This window comes from Ambystoma mexicanum, chromosome 14, assembly GCF_040938575.1.
Source record: "Ambystoma mexicanum isolate Mex_15411 chromosome 14, UKY_AmexF1_1, whole genome shotgun sequence".
In the NCBI taxonomy this organism is placed as follows: Eukaryota; Metazoa; Chordata; class Amphibia; order Caudata; family Ambystomatidae; genus Ambystoma; species Ambystoma mexicanum.
In genome coordinates this window covers 646,659,965-646,681,280 of record NC_090940.1, presented here as the reverse complement: position 1 = coordinate 646,681,280, position 21,316 = coordinate 646,659,965, and the positions used below count along the sequence as shown (strand labels likewise).

At 49.5% G+C, this 21,316-nt stretch overlaps 1 protein-coding gene across 4 annotated transcripts in view; it reads right to left on the bottom strand.

Annotated features, from left to right (window-relative positions):
• Positions 1 to 15,742, bottom strand: part of INF2 (inverted formin 2) — a 220,202-nt gene extending 204,460 nt beyond the window's left edge. For 2 of the 4 annotated variants that reach the window (XM_069638142.1, XM_069638144.1), the window contains exon 1: positions 15,388 to 15,742. The gene's annotated coding sequence lies outside the window, so the exon portion shown is untranslated. Of the gene's footprint in view, positions 1 to 15,166; positions 15,255 to 15,387 lie in introns of those variants that run through there. The other 2 variants (XM_069638145.1, XM_069638143.1) reach the window with 2 other exon arrangements.
• Between the last annotated feature and the right edge of the window lie 5,574 nt (positions 15,743 to 21,316).

Genomic DNA, 21,316 nt, shown 5'->3' with positions numbered 1-21,316 from the left:
GCCAATTTTACGGCATTGAGTGGGAAGATTTACGTCTAGGGTTTTGCTGGAGGTAAAGACTCGACTCAAAACCAAAACATAATTTGGCATAGTGGTAAAACTGGCAGTAATTCAGTTACCATCAATTTTACCACTTGATGCCTAACTCATAATGAGGACAACAGCCTTTAAACCAAGATGCCTACAAGATCTTAATCTCTAAACCTGTTAATCATAATAAAACGGCACAATTCTAATCTTCAAAATGGCGTTGGGAGCATGGAAAAGGTTCCTGCACTAGGGGGTAACAGGAAACGAGAATGTGTTTGCACGCGCACATTAACCCAACAATGCACTCCCCTAGCCACAGCATTAAGCGAGCAGGGAGAGCGCAGCCCAGCTACATGCACTGAGCTGCAGGAGCATGCCACTAGGGGGCAGGAGGCATGGATGCCAAGGACTGCAGACAACAGGAGCCCTGTTGTGGCCCCGTCCATGACATGAGGTGCCCAAGCTGTCGGGATGCGGCAGCACCAGTGAACCTTAGGAAGAAACCGTGGACCGTACTAAAGATTCAGCATTACCCGTCATCACCGCCCGCTTCCACTTCACCCGTGTCCAGTGCTTATGCACAACCGGCGCAGAAAACTATTTGCAGCAATGCTAAGCAAGCTTTGGCAGAGCCAACAGTTTGGCTTTGGCGTCAGCATGGGAGAGGCATTTACCACACACTGCCATAATAGCAGTATCTGGCCAAAAGATGGCACCAGCTGGAAAACAGCCTGAACAGCTGGAACACTGCCTGATTACCCAGGCATATGATAGCAGTGCCTGGCAAATGCCTATCTAATACCTATTCACAAGCCAAAACTGTTGGCTTTATCAATTTAACAGAACGTCAGTGCAAGGAACAGCCATAATTGAAGTGGCAGAAGGCACACTTGGTTAAGATGTTTTTATTATACCAGTAACGCTTTTACATCCTCAAACAAGCCATTAACTCTCAGCAGACTGCTTGCAAATAAGACTGGCAGGCCAGCGTTTGATGTTACTGCTTCTCAGAGATAGCTCCAAGAGATCCCAGGAGCATGTGTTTTGAGCAGAGAGGGGCAGCTGGCGGGTGGGAAAGTCTATAGGGTTTAGCATGGCCATGGACTGTCAATAGGTGGGCAATTAACAAAACAACTCCCACAAACTGTGTGTCCCTCCTCACATGTCATCTGAACCCTAGTTCTACTCCAATGCAATCGTATCAGCTTAAAGGTGGAGCTTAAGAGCCAAATAATAGCCGAAACTAAAAATAGACAAATGTACTTAGTAGTACCAATTTGGCTTTTTGTGTAAAATTAAATGGAGCAAACAGGTTTTGCCCCGATCCCTATTCTGGAAATTCGGGATCTGATCCAGGCTGCATAGACAGAGCTATTCTGTGATTGGTTGGTCAGATGTTCAATGTCCTACATTTCATTCAGTCCACGTGACAATGAACCTCTGCATATAATCACAGCTACTGTCACAGCGCTGTAAAGGGTTAACCGGCTCAGTGCTGGAGGGGAATATCTGGGTTGAGGGATTGCGCACAGCACTGTGCGGTCGCAATCAGACACAGTGAGTCACCGGCATTTACGCGCACACGCCCTTGACATGTTTTCTTCCGCTCATAACACAAGTTGCCTGGCGGGAGCCTGGCACACCTGGCACAGAGTCTGACACCGCGCTTGGCACGCAGAGGTGCTACTTCATGGCCACCGCCCATGCATTCAGCTTCATGCCTCAGCTCTGGAACGCCAACGGCGCGGGCCCGAAGGGGGCAAGGATGCCAGGGATTGACATGGCGGAGGGGCCAAGACCCCCCTTGCCCCACCTCCTTCTTAAGTGAAGGAGCAGGAAGCCGGGGTCAGGAAGAGGAAGTGTAGGGAGAAAGGGGCTTAGGGACAGGAAGGGGAGGAAACCCTCTCCCCTGTTTGAATCCCCTGATTGGCGGGCAACGGCAACTATAGGGGATGCACGGGGGGAGTGGTCGCTTTCGCCGCTTGCCCCCCCCTGCTGGAAGTTTCATCTTGTCCCACCCACCACACCCTAACACGACTTCTAGTGCAGGTTTGCTAACGTGTTTTGATGTATTGTCGCAGGCGGTTCCTCAGGCGATCGAGCAGTGCCAAAACTAACTTCCTGTTGGAGGGCTAAGATGACCTCGCACGGCTGGGGGGCGGAAAGCTCAGATAAAGAGGTACATCCCCCGTTGGGGCGTCGGCTTCCAGCCTTCGCTGGTGGAAAGGAAAGCATAACAGCGCTCCCCGCAGCCCAACAGCGGCGGCTGCCAAAGTGGCTCGCCCTGAGCAGGGGGGGGGGGCGCTAAGGGAGGCTCGGGGAGGGAAACCCTAAGATGCTCGGTAAAGAGTTAATAAGAACAGAAAGAGGAATAAAATGATAAAAAGGGAAAAGGGGGTCGCGCAGGAAGGAAGAGCCAAGAAAAGGCGCTGCCCATCGTCTGTGTTATTAATATTGTGTGGTTTGAATTTATGGGGGTGAATATGGAATAATAAACTGGGGAATTGTTTTGCCACCAAAAGAAGAACTTGGTCTTGCCCCAGGTATTGGTACAAAGTAAGCCTCGGAGTGATTGCGGGCGGGGTATGTTGGAGGGGGCAATCAGTACCCGACTGCCTATGTTAAAAGGATTTCCACCTGGACACATAAATGCAGAGTTTAGCAATAGAAACCCAGGCAATTTAAAGCATCCAGGAGCTCGTGTTCTATGCGGTGTTGCACCGGAGGGGGCGGCGCCCATTGGCACCGAATAGAGCGAGCCTTGGTAACGTGGGGCCCAACAAACAGTTAAAGTGGAAATATGCCAACAAAAGGGCACCGGATGGGTCTAGAGAGGAGATTTTGAAAATTCTGCTGACAGGACTTGGCCCAAAAAAAAACTCCATCCACATTACGTCATTTCCTGTAAACAAACGGGTCATGCAGCGACATCCGACTAGTCCTGGGACTCCTGCAGGACGTGCGCCTGCTGGGGATGAGTCATGGATGCGAGGTCAGAGCACTGGGCCACAATTGAGTTACAATTTCCACCAAATAAGGGTGGCCTCCAGCAAAGACAGTCCCCACCTCCTCACGTGTGCTTTAATCTGATTTAAGATTCCGCTTCAAAACTCCGTCAACGAGCAAAACCTGGGGCTGCTTAAGAGGAAACCGCCACCTCGCCAGACGCACGCCCAGCACCCGCAGTTCAGCTCAGACGCACCTTCCTGGCAGTGCTTGCCAGGGCGGGCCTGCGTCTCCTAGACGCGGGTCTAGGGCAGGGTCCCCCAGTGGTCTAGGCAGGATTGCTAGCCAGGGCGGGCCTGCGCATCATACACGATGGCCTAGGGCAGGGGCCCCCAGTGGTCTAGGCAGGATGGCTAGCCAGGGCGGGCCTGCGCATCATACACGAGGGCCTAGGGCAGGGGCCCCCAGTGGTCTAGGCAGGATGGCTAGCCAGGGCGGGCCTGCACATCATACACGAAGGCCTAGGGCAGGGGCCCCCAGTGGTCTAGGCAGGATGGCTAGCCAGGGCGGGCCTGCGCATCATACACGAGGGCCTAGGGCAGGGGCCCTCAGTGGTCTAGGCAGGATTGCTAGCCAGGGCGGGCCTGCACATAATACACGAAGGCCTAGGGCAGGGGCCCCCAGTGGTCTAGGCAGGATTGCTAGCCAGGGCGGGCCTGCGCATCATACACGAGGGCCTAGGGCAGGGGCCCCCAGTGGTCTAGGCAGGATTGCTAGCCAGGGCGGGCCTGCACATCATACACGAAGGCCTAGGGCAGGGGCCCCCAGTGGTCTAGGCAGGATTGCTAGCCAGGGCGGGCCTGCGCATCATACACGAGGGCCTAGGGCAGGGGCCCCCAGTGGTCTAGGCAGGATTGCTAGCCAGGGCGGGCCTGCGCATCATACACGAGGGCCTAGGGCAGGGGCCCCCAATGGTCTAGGCAGGATGGCTAGCCAGGGCGGGCCTGCACATCATACACGAGGGCCTAGGGCAGGGGCCCCCAGTGGTGCAGGCGGGAGTGCTTGCCAGGGCGGGCCTGCACATCATACACGAGGGCCTAGGGCAGGGGCCCCCAGTGGTGCAGGCGGGAGTGCTTGCCAGGGCGGGCCTGGGCATCCTACATGAGGGCCTAGGGCAGGGGCCCCCAGTGGTCTAGGCAGGATTGCTAGCCAGGGCGGGCCTGCACATCATACACGAAGGCCTAGGGCAGGGGCCCCCAGTGGTCTAGGCAGGATTGCTAGCCAGGGCGGGCCTGCACATCATACACGAAGGCCTAGGGCAGGGGCCCCCAGTGGTGCAGGCGGGAGTGCTTGCCAGGGCGGGCCTGGGCATCCTACATGAGGGCCTAGGGCAGGGGCCCCCAGTGGTCTAGGCAGGATGGCTAGCCAGGGCGGGCCTGCACATCATACACGAGGGCCTAGGGCAGGGGCCCCCAGTGGTCTAGGCAGGATTGCTAGCCAGGGCGGGCCTGCACATCATACACGAGGGCCTAGGGCAGGGGCCCCCAGTGGTCTAGGCAGGATGGCTAGCCAGGGCGGGCCTGCACATCATACACGAGGGCCTAGGGCAGGGGCCCCCAGTGGTCTAGGCATGATTGCTAGCCAGGGCGGGCCTGCGCATCATACACGAAGGCCTAGGGCAGGGGCCCCCAGTGGTCTAGGCAGGATGGCTAGCCAGGGCGGGACTGCGTCTCCTAGACGCGGGTCTAGGGCAGGGGCCCCCAGTTGTCTAGGCAGGATGGCTAGCCAGGGCGGGCCTGCACATCATACACGAGGGCCTAGGGCAGGGTCCCCCAGTGGTCTAGGCAGGATGGCTAGCCAGGGCGGGCCTGCACATCATACACGAAGGCCTAGGGCAGGGGCCCCCAGTGGTCTAGGCAGGATGGCTAGCCAGGGCGGGCCTGCGCATCATACACGAGGGCCTAGGGCAGGGTCCCCCAGTGGTCTAGGCAGGATGGCTAGCCAGGGCGGGCCTGCGCATCATACACGAGGGCCTAGGGCAGGGGCCCCCAGTGGTCTAGGCAGGATTGCTAGCCAGGGCGGGCCTGCACATCATACACGAAGGCCTAGGGCAGGGGCCCCCAGTGGTCTAGGCAGGATTGCTAGCCAGGGCAGGCCTGCGCATCATACACGAGGGCCTAGGGCAGGGGCCCCCAGTGGTCTAGGCAGGATGGCTAGCCAGGGCGGGCCTGCACATCATACACGAGGGCCTAGGGCAGGGGCCCCCAGTAGTGAAGGCAGGATGGCTAGCCAGGGCGGGCTTGCACCTCAAACACGAGGGCCTAGGGCAGGGGCCCCCAGTGGTCTAGGCAGGATGGCTAGCCAGGGCGGGCCTGCGCATCATACACGAGGGCCTAGGGCAGGGGCCCCCAGTGGTCTAGGCAGGATTGCTAGCCAGGGCAGGCCTGCACATCATACACGAGGGCCTAGGGCAGGGGCCCCCAGTGGTCTAGGCAGGATGGCTAGCCAGGGGGGGCCTGCGCACTGTGGACCCTGAGGCATGAAGGCGTATACTGTTTGACAGACAACACAAAGGAGACACATAAGGATAGACTACGATGCCTGAAGTCTAGAGCAGAGCCAGGGGTGCGAATCCACAGCAAGATTAGGAGAATAGCAGCGTTTCCAGGTCTTTCTTAAACACTTGCCAAGAGCTTTGGCTTTTCATTGTCACCGGTAGCTGCTTCCAGAACTTAGGAGCTATCAAAAAGAATGCACCATTCTTTGCTTTCGATGTTCTGCACCGGGGAAAGAGTAAATAATTCTGAGTACAAGACCTCAAAGCTCTACCATTAACTTTGTCAATGACCTGAACCTGCAGGTAGGGTGGCAATTGGCCCAGTCTACACTTAAAGGTGATGACCAATACCGAACTTGACCCGAGCCTCTATTGGTAGCCAGTGAAGGGAACACCTAGCCTCCGAGACATGATCTTGGTGGGATAGGCCCATCACGACTCTAAATGACTAGTTTTGAACCATCCGGAGTCTGTGAACATCCCACTTGCATAGACCAGACAAAAGGCTACAACAATAATCGATCTTAGCCCCTATTATAGCTCTGCCAATCGTTTCCGCACTTGCTTGAGTGATAAGATGCAAGAGCAGTTTGACGCAATAGACCGAGGCATAGACCACGCTAGTTACGTGGGGTCTCATGGAGAGTGTCTGGTCGAGGATCACGCCCAAAATCTTTGTTTTAGGGAGAGGGGTGATGAGGTTATCCCCTAGCATGAAAAAGCTATAAGCCTGGTCCAGCTTACCTAGGGAAGCTAAGCTACCTACTATCATCAGTTCAGTCTTCCCCTTTTTTAGAGCAAGGTAGTTTTCAAGCACCCACTTATTTCCAATTCATCCTGCGCATGACAGCCCGAGAGAGGGAACACACATTGCGTGTCGTCAGCGTAGTTCGAAAACATGACTCGATCTGATTCTAGCATAAAGAAGAAAGGAGTCATGAATAAGTTGTACACACATGGAGAGGTACTGGCCCTCTGTGGGACGCCATAGAGAACATGAATTGGAGCGGCCTCAGCGACCTCCGAACAGACTCTACTACATGTATGCTCTAGAAAAGAGACAATCCAGGAAACGGCCATGGGGGGAAAATTGGCTACCCCCTCCAATCTGGAAGTCAGAATAGAGTGTTCGATCAGGTCGAACGCGGCAGATTGGTCCAATGATATGAGAAGAGAGAGAGATACAGGAGATCCTAGGGCAGGGGCCCCCAGTGGTGTAGCCAGGGTTGCTTGTCAATACCGGCCTGACATTATAAACCTTGTCCAAGGACATGGGTCTTCGCAACAGAAGATGTATTTATTTTATCTGGGCTTGTTCCGGCAGATCAGGCCAACGTTTGAAATATTATACTTTCATAATTTTTAAGTCTCAACTAAGGGCCCATTCCCATTAAAGAGGGTCATTTTGTCAGTGCCTGGAGTGTAAAAGTAGGGCGTAAAACCGAGGTGCAAGCAGTGTACGAGTTTTATTACTGTTTTTAAAGACACAATCCAAAAGAAATTGAATGGTAAAGGCGCCCGCTGGTAGTCATTGTCTTACAAGTACAGACCGAATGCTCTTTCTGTTATAAGGCCTGCCATTCTGCCCGCAAATCCCTTTTTGGCAAATGGGGAGTTGCGAGCAGAATGGCACGCAAATCCCTGTTTTACACGCAAATAATTCCATGAATCAGGGCCGTGGTGTAAGCTATGAAGGGGGGATGGATGGACAGAAGGATAGATAGGAAGACAGGTAGATACATGATAGATAAATTAATCAATCGATTTTATTTTTTAATGTACTTTATTGGGGGTATTTCTATATCATGGACCTGACGTTGGGGGCAGTGGAGTGCTTCACATAGCAACAGGTACGGGTGAAACACACAGCCTTGCTGGCTAAAGACCCACCGTTGTGAGTTTACAGAGCGCCTGAGTGTACAAATGCTTTGGGAGTGTTGACAAGGATGGGGATAAAAACACCCTGAGAGGTACAGGGGGTGCAAAGTGAAGAGATGCAGAGGTTGTGGGGGAGTAGTAGAGGGTGCCCTGAGGGGTCATATTGTCAGTTCTGAATGTTCTATACTTCGGCTGCACAGCCTGGAAATGGCGTAGACAGGTTATGTAAACAAAGGGGCCACTATCCAGTGGCAATCGTCTGCCCCTTGGGAGACGCAACTGTCTGGGGCTAGAGTACCTGATATCAACAAAAGGAGGGGCACTGGTGCATCGTGGATTGGCCCTATTAGGTTTTAATTATTTAAAGCAATTACCTGGTTCAATCCTGTTTCACCACAGAGGTTATTACTACTACATTCAATCATATAGAACAAAAGACACCTTGTCAGCCCCAGGTTTATCAACAGTCAAAATATTATTTGAAAATACCATCATATAAAACACAGAAAAAATTAAATGAATGTATACACAGTGAGGCCCAACATGGAGGGGGGTGTTAAATTAACAAAGGCATAACAATTACACATTCTTAAAAATAGACATGAATTATCTCAAATCAAAGAAAAACAAAAAGGTGGGGGGAAGAGGGAGGGAAGGAACAAAACAGAACATGAAGAATGGCCATATGTCAATGACATGCTCAGTTTATCCATTCAGTCAGAGACAAGGCTTATCCTTTGAAACCAAATTAGTATTCCTGACTAAGTGTTTACCTCACAACAAAGCTGGAAATAGAAAAAAAAACATTTTATATGAACGGAAAATAAATCCTTGTTTCAAGTTAAGATGAAAACCCAGAATTGGAATTGTTCTAATCTGGGGTTGGGTCTGTCTGGTAGACAGGTTATTGCCTGAGGGGCAAGCTCCACCCTCATTTCCCCAGGACCCGCCCCATCACATTATATGCACGGGGGAGAGGAGTGTGGAGTGGGCAGCTTACCTTACTTATTTGCATAATCCCCAAATATTTGCATGTGTCAAACAAGGACTTCAAGCAGGTGACTATCACACACTATCTCTTGGTTCTGTGACTGTCTGACAGTAGTTTACAGGGATCTCAAACTCTGATGTCAGAATGAAATCCTAGATTTATCTAAAATGTTGTATGGTAACCAGATGAGTCGTTGTCACTGGGAACAGTTTACTATAGTCCCAGTTTTGCTTTTAATTTTGTTTTTATTAACGTTTGTTTCATTCTCTTGAAATGACTAAAGTCTACACACCCCAGAATGCAATTAGTAGAGAAATGAAAGGCCTCCATTGGATCATAGTGTCCCTGGCGGAGTCTTCTGGTAACCTTAAATGCAGTGACCTACTGGCACTCAGTGCTAGGTATTGCATTTACTCCATTGTCTGTGACACATCTTCCTAGCTAGTGTGAATACTTGAATGATTCGCAATGCAGTGAGTGCAACCGGTCTCAAAGACCCAACACACACGAAATGAAAATCTAATATATCAAGAGAACAAACTGAAACACAAAGTAAATCCCCTTTTTTTAAAAAAAAAATTAAAAAACGTACTTTATATACTTGGGTCCCGATTCATGGGATGTTTTACACGGTTCAAAGTGACTTTGCACTGCTGAAAAGTAACTTTGTACTGGCGACAGAAACCCTGATTCATGGAACCGTGCAAAGTCAGTGCAAGGTCAGTGCAAATGAGTACAAAGTCATTGTTGCAGTACAAAATACACTTTGCACAGTTCCATGAATCAGGGTTTGTGTCGGCAGTGCAAAGTCACTTTTCAGCAGTGCAAAGTATACCATAATTCGGGCCCCTTGTGTGGTTGTATGTAACTGGAGGGGGTATACATGAGTTACTCCATCATACGGCATCAGGCCAGTATGGGTTAGTGGAGTGACAAGTTGTGGAAGCAATACCACCCATGTAGCGACCCAACAAGTATAATCATAATTGTTCTTTTACAGTGCGCTATATACCTGCGAGTGGTTTCTAAGTGTGGGATCGGGATTAGAACCTGTGTTGCGTTGCGTTGTCTTGCCTCCAAGGCGAACATGTTGCCCCTGAGCTATCCTTCCTCCCCACGAATGTATTTTAAGGATGACAGAATTACACCTTTAGGCAACTCCCACCTAGTGGAGTGTATGAGGAACAGGCTTTGGTTCACATGCACTTACATTGGCATGGGATTTGGGGCGTGTATGTCCCGCTGGAGAGCAGAGGACTGCAGGGCATGCTGAGTTAGTTATAAGAGTGGAGACAGCCGGGGACGGGAGCGGTGCGGCGACGCCCACTCCTGCTGCATGGCGGCAAGGCCGTTGCAAGGACCTCCCCTTCCTCAGGCAGCGCGACACTTGGAAACCCTCCCCTAGAAGTGGGGCCAGATGCCCTGCTTGTGGGTCAGTCCAGCGCCCCCTGCTGGTGGCAGCCTACACGCTTGCCTGACATTGTCGTGTCCTTTAAGCGCTCTGTACTCAGAGCGGAGCAATGTGTGCTGCTGCGGTCTCCTCTCACGTGTCACGCAGACGCCTTCTCCTGGAACACACAGTCACTCTCTGAACAGTTAAGTAGAGCCTTGGTTAATGAGGCTGTAATCATGGGAAGTACAAATTAAGCCAGATTTGATTTTAAGATAAAATGCTTATTCAAAGCATGAATACAATAACTTTAAAGGGAAATGTTTAAAAAAATCATTCTCCATGGGGTTGTTTATGTCTATTGTGACGGGTAAGAAGAAGGACACAGACTCTTTGAGGACATTTTCAAGTAAGGGGTATTAAATAAAAGTAAAAAAAAACTAGCTATTCCTATGGCTATGGGCAGTTCCCTACCTAAAGAATAACTAAGGTGCTCATCAGTCGTCTTTTCCTCAATGTCCAAAAAGAACCTATCCACCGTCCAAAATTACTATCCGACCACATCACTGATCGTAACCACATAAGGCCAGGAGAATGACTCCCTTCTCCTGCTCTGTGCTTCCAGCACCTGTCTTCTTGGTATATGTTCTCTTCTTTGCCAAACCTCTTCATCAGTTCAGATAGTTCTCTTCTCACATTAAAGAATTTGCGTTCCACGTTAGGCAAGTCTTTGCTTTGTTTACCTTGTTTTGTTGTATAGGCCAGATGGGCCTTTAACACCTGATAGTCTCTCCTTCTTATCTCACACGCTTTTAGTTTGGGTGTCTCACATGTTCCTTTCTTTCCTGGATAAGAATATATTTCATGGTTTATCTCTCTCATCCCAATCTCCCCTCAGAGTGATTGCATACATGCACACTATACTCTGGGCTAGTTGTAAATACTTGGGCCCTGCCAAACAAGCAATATCTATTAATGCTCAAAAATACCAACTGTGCTGTTACTGAACAGTTTATTTTCTGATAATGTGTTCCTTTCAGGGTTTATACAGATATATTCTGTAGACAACAAAGAAAAGAAATGCAATACAGAATGTATATGCATATTTTAAATAGTGTTTTTAATTTACAAAGTGTTTTTCTTGTCTACATAACTTTGTTTATTTAAAATTGCAACTATTGGGCTCCGTATTTGGCTTCGGCCGAATACTTGTCCAACTATTTGGTTAAATACTTAAATGTACTATTTGGTACTCCCTAAGTACTGAGACGAGTTATTCATTCTGTATTATACTCTTTGATATTCTTCCTGTGCATCCCTGGTCCCCTGTTACCTTCATTCTTCTTAGGAAATGACCCTAGGACTCTCACCGGTGTGGCGTGGTTCGATTTCTTCGCTGCACTTCTGAGCCGGCTTCCTCTGTGCCCCTCGCCAACGGTCCTCACACTTCTTCTGGTTTTCTCGCTATCTCACCAGGGAGCCGCTTCGCTTGTAGTGGCTTCCCTTGGATGGTCTTGGTGTTGTTGCATGGGCCAGCTGCCCACCCTGATTCTCTCAGGGTCAGGCCACCATCAATTCCTCTCTTCTGAGGCTCTTGGGTAGACTGACCGTTCAGCAGTCGTTCTCTTGCTTCCCAGCAAGTTTAGAATTTGCAAGTTCTGCATCTCATATTTGCTTCGCCTCTTCCTAGGCATACGTCTGCAGGGAACCTCCCCTGTGTGGAGACTCACTGCTCTCTTTCTCACTTCGTCCTTGTTCTCGTTTGCTACATGACGAGTAGCACTCGTCTCAGTGGATTTGTTACTTTTCCGTAAAGAGACATTTTCTTTTTCTCCTAAAGAGTAGCCTTCCTCAGCCTCTTCTTCGGCCCAGTCTTGAAACTTGACAAGATTTGGTAGTCTCATGTATGCCATTATGTTTACTGATGAAGGGAGCGCCTCACAGAAACAGGAGTCCTTGTCCCCAAAGGGGGAGTCTCTCCCTGTGAGGTCCCACTTGTCTCAACCACTATCGAGGGTGTTGCGGGACGGGCTCACTTCCCTAACCTCACTGGGGGGGGCTCCTCCCCCTTAGGGAGAAGGGACTAATTCCCTTGATTTGTCACAATATACAAATATTGTAGTTATTGATATTTATATACAGGGAAGAACAATGCTCTTTTAATTACAAAAGAACGTACAACAGATAAGATATCAGATTTTACGGGAAGCCTTGAGATTTTTACAGTGGGGTGAGTTTGAGGGACATTCTGAGCAGGTTGTGGTGGGGAGTAAATGGGACAGTCACCAGGGACAATACATAAGTGGACTTACATAGATTAAGGACAAGCAACGTTAGACATTTTTAAGTGCAGGTAGGTGGTAAGGGCAGCTCTGTTAGGGATGTGACCATGATGGCTGAAGTGCTCGAGTGGAGGCAGAGGAAGTGAGGGACAGGGGCAGGTTAGAGGCAAGGGACAAAATGTTAGCTTCAAGGCAGATGAGAAGTAGCTTAAGAGTGTAACTCAGAGGTGAAGAGATAGGGTTTTAGTTTGGTTTGGAGCAAATCAGTGTGGACTGTTTCTCGGATTTGCAGAGGAAGAGAATTCCATTCAAGTGGAGCAGCGAGAGGAAGCACATGGAGGGAGGGTGAGGTGTCACACGGGTAGTCGAGGAGATAGAATAAAGATTATGAGAAGAGCTTGTTAAGTTGAATAGAGGAGGATAGATGTGGTGGTGCCTTACCATGAATAGATGTGTGAACCTGGAAAAGAACTTTAAATCTGGCCCTGTTTTGCATCGTCAGCCCTCCAGCCTGGCGACAGTACACGGAAATAGGTGTGAAGTGAGGGATTTCAAAGAGAATCCTGGTAGCAAAGGTAATTATCTTGTCGAGAGGACAGAAAGCATAGTTGGGAGACCAAAGAGGATTCTGGTACAGTAGTTCTGTTTATATACTTCTCCCCCTTGCTAACCTCCTCTCTCTTTCGCTCCCCCTCACTCCTCCATCTGTCCCCTAACTCTGTTCTGCTTTTGCTGACTGGTCGCCTGGTTCACCTCCAGAGCCACACATGTCCCAGGCTCCCCCGCCAGCCTTTGCACTTGCCTCCGGTCCGCTGCACTGTGCTCTGCACTATTGCACTTTCAGCATACGCTCCATGAGAGGCGTAAGCTCTCTGCACTTACAAACCCTTGGCCTTGCTGGACTGGGTGCAATTGATCCCCCTCCCCCTCCCTTGCACTTCTGTCTGTTCACTTTCATGACCTGAATTTACTAGGCCTAGTAAGTTCTGTTTGTCCCCCCTTTGTCTCCCCTCCCTAATCTGGTTGCGCCTGAAACACTTCATGCACTTGCACCAGGAAAAATGCCGTCAGGCCTAGTACGCTAGTTACTTTTTTGTTAGATCATTCGGAAACCTCCCGGCCTAAGAATGACCACCGTATTCCCTTACTCCCTTCCTGCCTTGAAGCTCTTTCAAGTACTTCACTTGTGTATAAGCGCTACACAAATAAACACTTACAATTACAGGTTTAGAGAAGACGATAGTCATTAAGAGATGATCGGCGGTGTTGAAAGGAAGGAGGTGCCTGATTTTCCTAATATTTAGGAGCTTGAGGCGAGCTGCTGTTCCAGTTTTGGAGATGCAAGTAGAGAAGGTGTCAGAAGGGTCATAGGTGACGCCATGGTTTCGAGCATAAGAAGAGTAGGGGAGAGTGGCAGGTGGGAACTGGATAAGCAGATGAGAGAGAGCTTTTGGCAGCGAAGAAGAGCACCTCTGTTGTGGTAGCGCTTAACATCCGAGAGTGTGAAGGCATCCAATATTTAATGGTAGAGAGACAGTTGGAAATGTTGATAGAGAGACCCGAGGAGAGTTCAGGAAAAGAGAAGATGTTTTGGGTCATGTCTGCAAAGAGTTAGTATGAGACCCCAAAGGAGGAGATAAGTGTCCCACGAGGAGAGGTAGATCAGAATAAACGCCAGTCTAATATTCTTTAGCACACTATATATCATGCTTCTGGGTCCTGCAATCCGTGAAACTTTGGCCGATCACTTGACCTCTGGCACTTTGGGTCATGAAAGTAAAACGGGTTATGTGTGGGTGAATGGGGGAAGGGGGCAGCGGTGGCAGTGCAGAGGTTCCTATTGGATAGGCAGTGCAAGGCAGGCTGGCCTAATCGTTTCCTGCATGCGGGTGTGGGTGGTGTGCGGCATCCGTGTTTGGTGTTGCTGTAAAGCAAGTTAGAGCGTGGCACCTGAGCTTCGGTTGGCGGTGGTAAGGGTGGGCGGTAAAGTTGGGGAGTTTAGCGACTGTTTGATTTCTGTGATGCTTGTAGCCTGGATACTGGCATGCGGGTGTGTGGGTGTTGGGCGGACATTGAGAGTTAGTTGTCAACCACCAATCAAAGCAGCACATCTTTCATAACACTGGAAAGGTCACCGACACTGCAACCAAAGTCATTCAACCAGTCACTGGGCTGGTTGAGTGACTGGGCCAGTACCGGCCGCCTCCATGTTACTTTCGATTTACTGGCCTTTCCAGAGCCCATCTCTACGGTGCCAGCGTGCCCTTTCAGCCACGTTATACATTTGTATTTGTATTTATTTTTGCATTTGTAAAGCGCCTCGCAGCCCAGAGGCATCGGGGCGCTGTTTCAAGGAAATTGCTTAGTTACAGTACAATAGAGAGTAGACAGAGAGTGTTACAGAGTGATCATCGTGTCTACCGTTTGCTTTACATAGGTTATACAAGTGGCAAGGAGAGCACTGGCATGTTGAGTGTGTCTGGTCACAAATGCCATATCATATCACTCAGCTTTAGGTACAGAATCTTTCTCTCCGGGCACCAAGCGTGCGGTATCACTACACATTATCCCCACCAAAAATATCGCCCTATATATGGTCGTCTGCAACACCCATAGGTGATATTTTTGTGGGGGATCATTTTTAGGGGTTTTGGGAGCAAGGGTTGCAGGGGTGTCCCCCGCTCCTTTAAAAATAATGCAGGGGTTGCGGGAGTGTCCCCTGTACGTTCCATGCCTTAAAATCGCTGCGAAAATATGGCGATATTTTTGTATGGCGATGTTTTTGCAGGGATATTAACACATGGAACCCAAGCGTGCAGTACGCTATGCAACACAAGTGGGGCACTGCTAGCGGCGTGAAGTCCCAGGTTGCGTCTCTCCGCGCTACGTTTTCCTTCGCATCTGAAAAAAGTCCCAAATAGTCCCAGTTCCTGATCGGAGAAGCCTTCCTACGCGTGACTGCAAGAATACATATAACAGCGTGTGCAGCGCTTAAACTGCACTGTGTGCGGTAGCCCCTAATCTTTAAGGATAGCGCCTCGAGGTGAATACGTTTCACAGAGGGTCCCTTTTAAGCAACTATAAAGACATACCTTCCCACGACTTTTTGGTGATCAACAGGGCGTGACGCCGAGAAGCCGCCTCAGGGCGCTGCAATTGGGTGCTGATGAAAGCACACTTCACACACTGCTGTCCTACTGTTATCAAACGCTGGGGGGGCAGAAAGGGCCTCCGGATTAGTGCAGTGTTCGGGTACTATACCCCCCTCTACCCCACTAGATACCCCTTAGACATGGCACAGATGATGGTTTACCGGGCACGAGACTCTCTGCAGTTCACAGGTGGTTGGTGGTGGCGGCAGCAGCAGGCGCAGGGCACGTCCCTCCGGGGGGTGGGGGGGCACCTCAGTGGATGGCAGCTCCCAGCGCTGGTCCTGACGCTGGCTTCATGGCAGGAACCAGGAGTAAAGGGAACTGAGGCGCGGTGGGGCTTGTGTGTGTTCTCTCTGAAGTCTCGTGTGAGTCACACACACAGTGACACACAGTGCAGCAGCGCAGCTCCACCCGCCATCTCCCTCCCCATCACCCCGCCTTGGCCACTCCCTGGCATGGGCTGGGGTGGGGCACAGGCAGGACAGCCAGCCGCCTCTTCACGAGTTCCCCTCCCTTAGCAGCGCCGCCTGCCCCAGTTCTTGCTGTTGAACTTTCTGTTTTTTTGCCTCTGCACTTTCTGGTTCTTTCCTCGGCGTCAGCCCCTCCTCATCCCAGTAATATGTCTGGAATGCCTGTGTTTTTCCACAGCTGCTCGCTCTGCTTCCAATGAATGGGCCGCCTGTTGCTTTCTGACTGCAAAGGGGACCTGCTGTAGTGCTGTCTAATAATCACCACAGCCCGCTCCCAAACTCCACACAACACACCCTGCGCCACGCAGGGCTTTTATAAAGGTTACACATCCAGGGGACAGCTGGAGCCAGCAACCTTTCAGCTCTCCAGATGTTTTAGACTACAACTCTCAGCAGCCTTTGCCAGCATATTCAATGATGAGGGATCATGGGAGTTGTAGTCTAAACCATTAGGCAGACCCCCCAAGCACTGTATGACCACCGGAAAATATAGATCAGAGATGATAAGACCAGTTTTCCATTTCTGGCCTTGTATGAAAGAAATGTCTGCCTCGTGGGAGTTGTACTTGTGCGACCTACTACGGTTCATGTTATTGGGTAGCGCTTTCGTTCGTAGCGCTAACATTCAAAGCGCTAACACTCATAGCACTATGAATAACAAGTGCTGCCATCTCGCAAGGTTTCTGAAAGACGAAAGGCTGAGTCATTGCTGTCGGCGTTTCATAGCCTTGACTGCGAGTTGGACACAGATCTCAGCGGCGAGCGCCTATCTCACTGAGCTATCTCCCCGGCCTCTTTTTACTTTTTCATCCACTCTGGCCCTGCCCGTGATTTCCTCACACAGCTAGATAAGTTGCCCAGTGTTTTTTGGAGTAGCAACTGCCGAAGTTGAACATGTGAATACATATTTGCACTGGAGCAGAGCCTGGAGACGCGTGTGCGCAACTGGAATTGCCAAACATTTGCCGAGGTGAATACCGAGTCTGCTTCCAGAATGTGCACGTGCGCCCTGGTGCAAATCCTTGTGAATGTACAGTGCTCAAGGGCTGGCGGTCTCCCAACAGCTCCTAAATTCACCCAGAGGAAATCACTGTGAACTTTCCTTTCTCACTGATATATTTTCTAACAAAGACGTGTTTTTCCTCTGAGTTTAGCAGTTCTGTTCTTGTTTTGTGAGAAGGCTCTGGTTCACAGCTGATTTGCCTGTGCAAAGCCCTATTTCATGTGAGGCAGCTCCCACCGGTGTTTACCTGCTTCTGATAAGCCGGTCTATCTTTTTAAGTGTGATTTATCAGGCTAGAGTCACAGGTGTGGCGCTTTTTCAATAAAGGTTGGGCTGGTTAATGCACACAGTGCAGTGAGTGCAGGGAGCGATGATATATCGGGTTCAAAATGTATTTGTCAAATGCTTGAAAATAAAGTATATTTTCTACAACTTTTGTGTCATTACATAATTATTGCATTTTTCAAATAAAATAATGTTTTCTCAAGTTTTTTTCCAGTGTTTGCTGCTTTTATGCTTGAAGCTCTGATTTGTATCATGTACTCTGCGTCATGTATATTGAATTCACATGTTAAATTATGCGCTATACATTTTTTTGTTTCTGTTTTGGGGGGGGGGGGCAATACGTCTCTGTTAAATAGAAGCGGTGGGCATTGACGCAGACATTCAGAATAGCTCACTGGGGGCAGGGGTCCTGAGCAGATCTCTGGAGCCAGCTAAGCAGACTTACTAAGGGGCCGATGCACAGAAAAATTACTATGAGCAACCGTGACTTACTCGTGACTTAAGCCTGGAGAGGCTTGTCAATTCACAAAGTAGTTACTGGGAGTAACTCTGACTTACTCTTGATTTAAACCTGGAGAAGGCCATTCGATTCACAAAGAAGTTACTATGAGCCCCTCTGACTTACTCTTGATTTAAACTCTTGAAGGCTATTCGATTCACAAACAAGTTACAATGACTAACTCTTGACCTTCTCTTGAGTTAAACCTGGCGAAGGCTATTGGATTCACAAACAAGTTACAATGACTAACTCTTGACCTTCTCTTGACCTAAGCATGGAGAGACCTATTCAATTTGAGTAACTCAGTAACTCTGTCCTACTTCTGAATTAGGACGGCTAACACGCCGTTTCTCAACTTGAGAAAAATACATCATTACTACCCCAGTAACATGCCTAACCCTTGCAGGGGGGCATTACCAGTCAGATAAGGCCCCGGGCTACAGTTAAAGACCTTGCTTCGCTCTGGCTTGTAACCTATTCCCTGGGGCATTACCTAGTGACCGGTAATGCCCCCCTGCTCGGGTTATAGTGCTTAAATACTGCATGATAGCCTTGTGGGTAAATGAACCGGCTGCAGACATCTGTGTGTCACTTGAAGGTAACATGTTTGCATCCCAGCCGGCTGTCACATCCTATCATCATTTTGAGAGCGATGAAAAGAACAAAGAGATGGATAAAATGTACAGTGGTATTCAGTGCAGATGCCCACTCCAGCTTGCAGTGTGTCCGCTAGGCAAATGTTTACCATCTTTTATTGAAGCAAACGTGGCAACTACCATCTTGTAGTCATGGCGAAGATAGAATCCAGGCATATGTGGATGCAGTGTTTTAAACTATTGAAGCATTATCGGGCCGGTGTCGAGTTAAAGGCCCAAGCATAGCGAGGACATTTACTTAGGGTTCCTTGGGCCGATAACACCTGATCCGGCACACCGGAGCGGGTATGAATGCTATTAGCGCCCCGGGTTACCAATCCGATAACCTGGGGTGCTGAGAGCATTGTATTTTGTTTGAATGAATGGGACGCCTCGCAGCGTCGCATTCATTCAAACAAAATACTTTACCAAGATGGCCGCCACAGAACTCGAACACAGGGCTCCATATGGAGCCCCTCTTCCATTTCCATGGCAGCCAGCGAGGACAACGAGAGGAGGCATTGGCAGTGGGGGCAGGTGCCTCCACCACAGAAATCAGGTAAGTGAGGGCGGATTAAAAGAAGAAGGGAAGATGGCAGTGTTGGAGAAGCAGCCATCTGATTGCTTGGAACGCGGGCTTAGACCATTAGTTTCAGCCCGCATTCCGATCAACCTGATTGGTTGCTGCCCCTGCTAATGAAGAGTATTTCCAGATTCAAACTGCAGTCTGTGATTGTCTCCATTGTAAACAATTTAAGAAGTAGATTCTGGTGGGTCTATTTCCTGGTTCTATTGGACATCTTGGTGACGAATCAACTTCCGGGGCACCAGTGGTCCAGGGATGAATAGTGGTTTCTAAACCATCAATCAGCCCCACACCCATAGTACATCAGATGAGATCCGAACAGATTGGAAACACAAGCAAGTTATAAACCTCCCTGTCCAATTTTGTTAACGTGGACAGAAGGGCAGGGTTATCTCTGCAAGGTCGTAGATCGCTGGTTAGTTGCAACACAGCGAAAATAGAATTATTACCCAATAATAACAGGGAATGTTCAGTCAAGGTCGCATAAAAATATGTACCTTATTATTATTATTCAACAGACAGTTCTAGCAACACTACAACATAAGACCCACCCTGTAAAGGAATGCAGAGGACAGATAGTTTCAAGAAGGAAAAGGGAAGCACTCAGGATACTGACAGGAGGGTAGTCAGTAAAATTAATCTCAATAGTTCAAGGATACTCAATGTACCTTATGCTTGTAAAAGTTCTTGGTGCTCAATAGGGTTGCGTCGGTTTCAGGGCGCTTTGCAGCTCCTGCGACAGAGTTAAAGATGGGAGACAGCTGCGGGTATCAAGCGGCTGGCAGTTCGGCGAGCGAGGCTGGACGGATGGCTGCAGGCTGTCCTTCAATGGCAGCTCTGGGTCAGGAGTTATTGTCTCAGTGTTGGTTGGCGGGTCTGAAGTACTGGTCATGGCGTCTCAGATGGCGTCAGCGACTGCAGCATAACAACAGTCAGCGGTGCAGTCGGTTGCAGCTCGAGGGGCTCGCCTGGCTTGAAAATTTAATTTAAGGTGGACGCTGGTTGATACTTTTCGATGCACTCCTCCGAGCTTTTTCACTGGGCTTGTGTTGTTCATTAAGGCGGACGGCCCCACGCTGAGGAGAGTCTTGCAGGCAACAGCCTTATCCTTGGTTTGATTCAGAGACTCTCTAGCACTTCCCACCTAGGAGGTTTGCTGGCAGAGGCTAGCAGGGAACGCTGTGTGCTGGCTGGGTACCGGTTCTGGAGCTGCTGGAGGGTCCTCTGGATTCAGTATCTCCCTCTGTTCCCTGGGAGATGTTGATGGGAGGGATCTTGCTTCCCTTGTTGGAAATCCTGACCTTCCTTCACTGATGGAAGCTGTAGGCTTCAAATGAGCCCTTCTTGTTACTCCTTGCAAAGTCTTTAGATGATCTCCCCAAAAGAGGGTGTCAGCTCTCTTTTAAAATCAAATGGGCCACAGTGATTGTTGTAGGCTAAGCCTATCTTAATGAACCAATCCTGGGCCCCACCAACAATCTCCTGTATGCATGAGGTCATAACCAGAGTGCTTTGCAACAAAAAAGGTTAAAGGGGTGAAAACAGGTAATACTAAGCCCCATCCATCTTCCTGTCTTTTGTGGGTCAAAGGGTCTCTAGTTAATGGAGCTCTCTGTGTTTCCTTATTAAAGCAGCAGGTCTCCCTTGAAGCTGCAGCGAGGACAGACTTTCTGTCTCCATCATTCCACATACTTGTATCTTCTGAATGGGGACCCCCTGCAGGAGTTGCCTACTGTAAACACATTGCCTCAGACATGACAGGTCACTGCCCTTGATACTGAGAGGTGGGAGCTGGGTTCAGGTTGACACAGTGCATATGAAAGGTTGTTGGGCTTTCCTGTCTCCTTTGTTAAACTCTGTCAGCCAGGCCCCATGTGGGCCCGTTTGAAGTATAATATATTAGTATGTTAAGTACGTTAATTGATTCCACCATCTGCAGTGCTTACACAAAAGGGCATGACAGATCCATGGAGCCTTTGTTAGTTAATTGGGCTGGCCATGGCAGGAGGAATGTTTTGCCTTCCCCCTTCTGATATGGCTTGATGTACTCTTGGCTATCATATTCCAACTAAATATGACAATGGGGTCGGCCCCTGTAGGCTGTATCCACCCAGAGTACACAGGTCTATGTGTATTTCGTGCGGTGAGCATAGGAAAATATGTGTGGATTAGCCCCACACATTTTCCAGAGGTTCATCTACCATCATTCAATTTATTTTTAAAATGTCAAAAAACCCAGGCGAGAAAACACCCACCCTGCGAATGGTCGAATTCCTCACACTCATGGCATTAGATAGTGGATAGTGTGCACCACCACATCCAACTGAAAAGATTGTCTCACCTTGGTGTGCAGGGTCTGTATCTGCACTGGTTTCCTTGCATCATAACTAAAAAAGAGGTGGCCATTCCTTCTCCTCCGTCCTAGTGTGAGTTCAAGGAAATAACCTGTGGGGTTCCCCGGGGTTCCACCCTCCCACCACTAATTGTTTGATATCTATCTACTGCCACTTAGGAATCTGCCCCATTCATTGGGTCTAAGGGTTTGCAACTACACCAAGGATATTGCATCCTTTCCCATCTGGCTCTAGGGCCGCTTTTTCGCATTGGCTTCG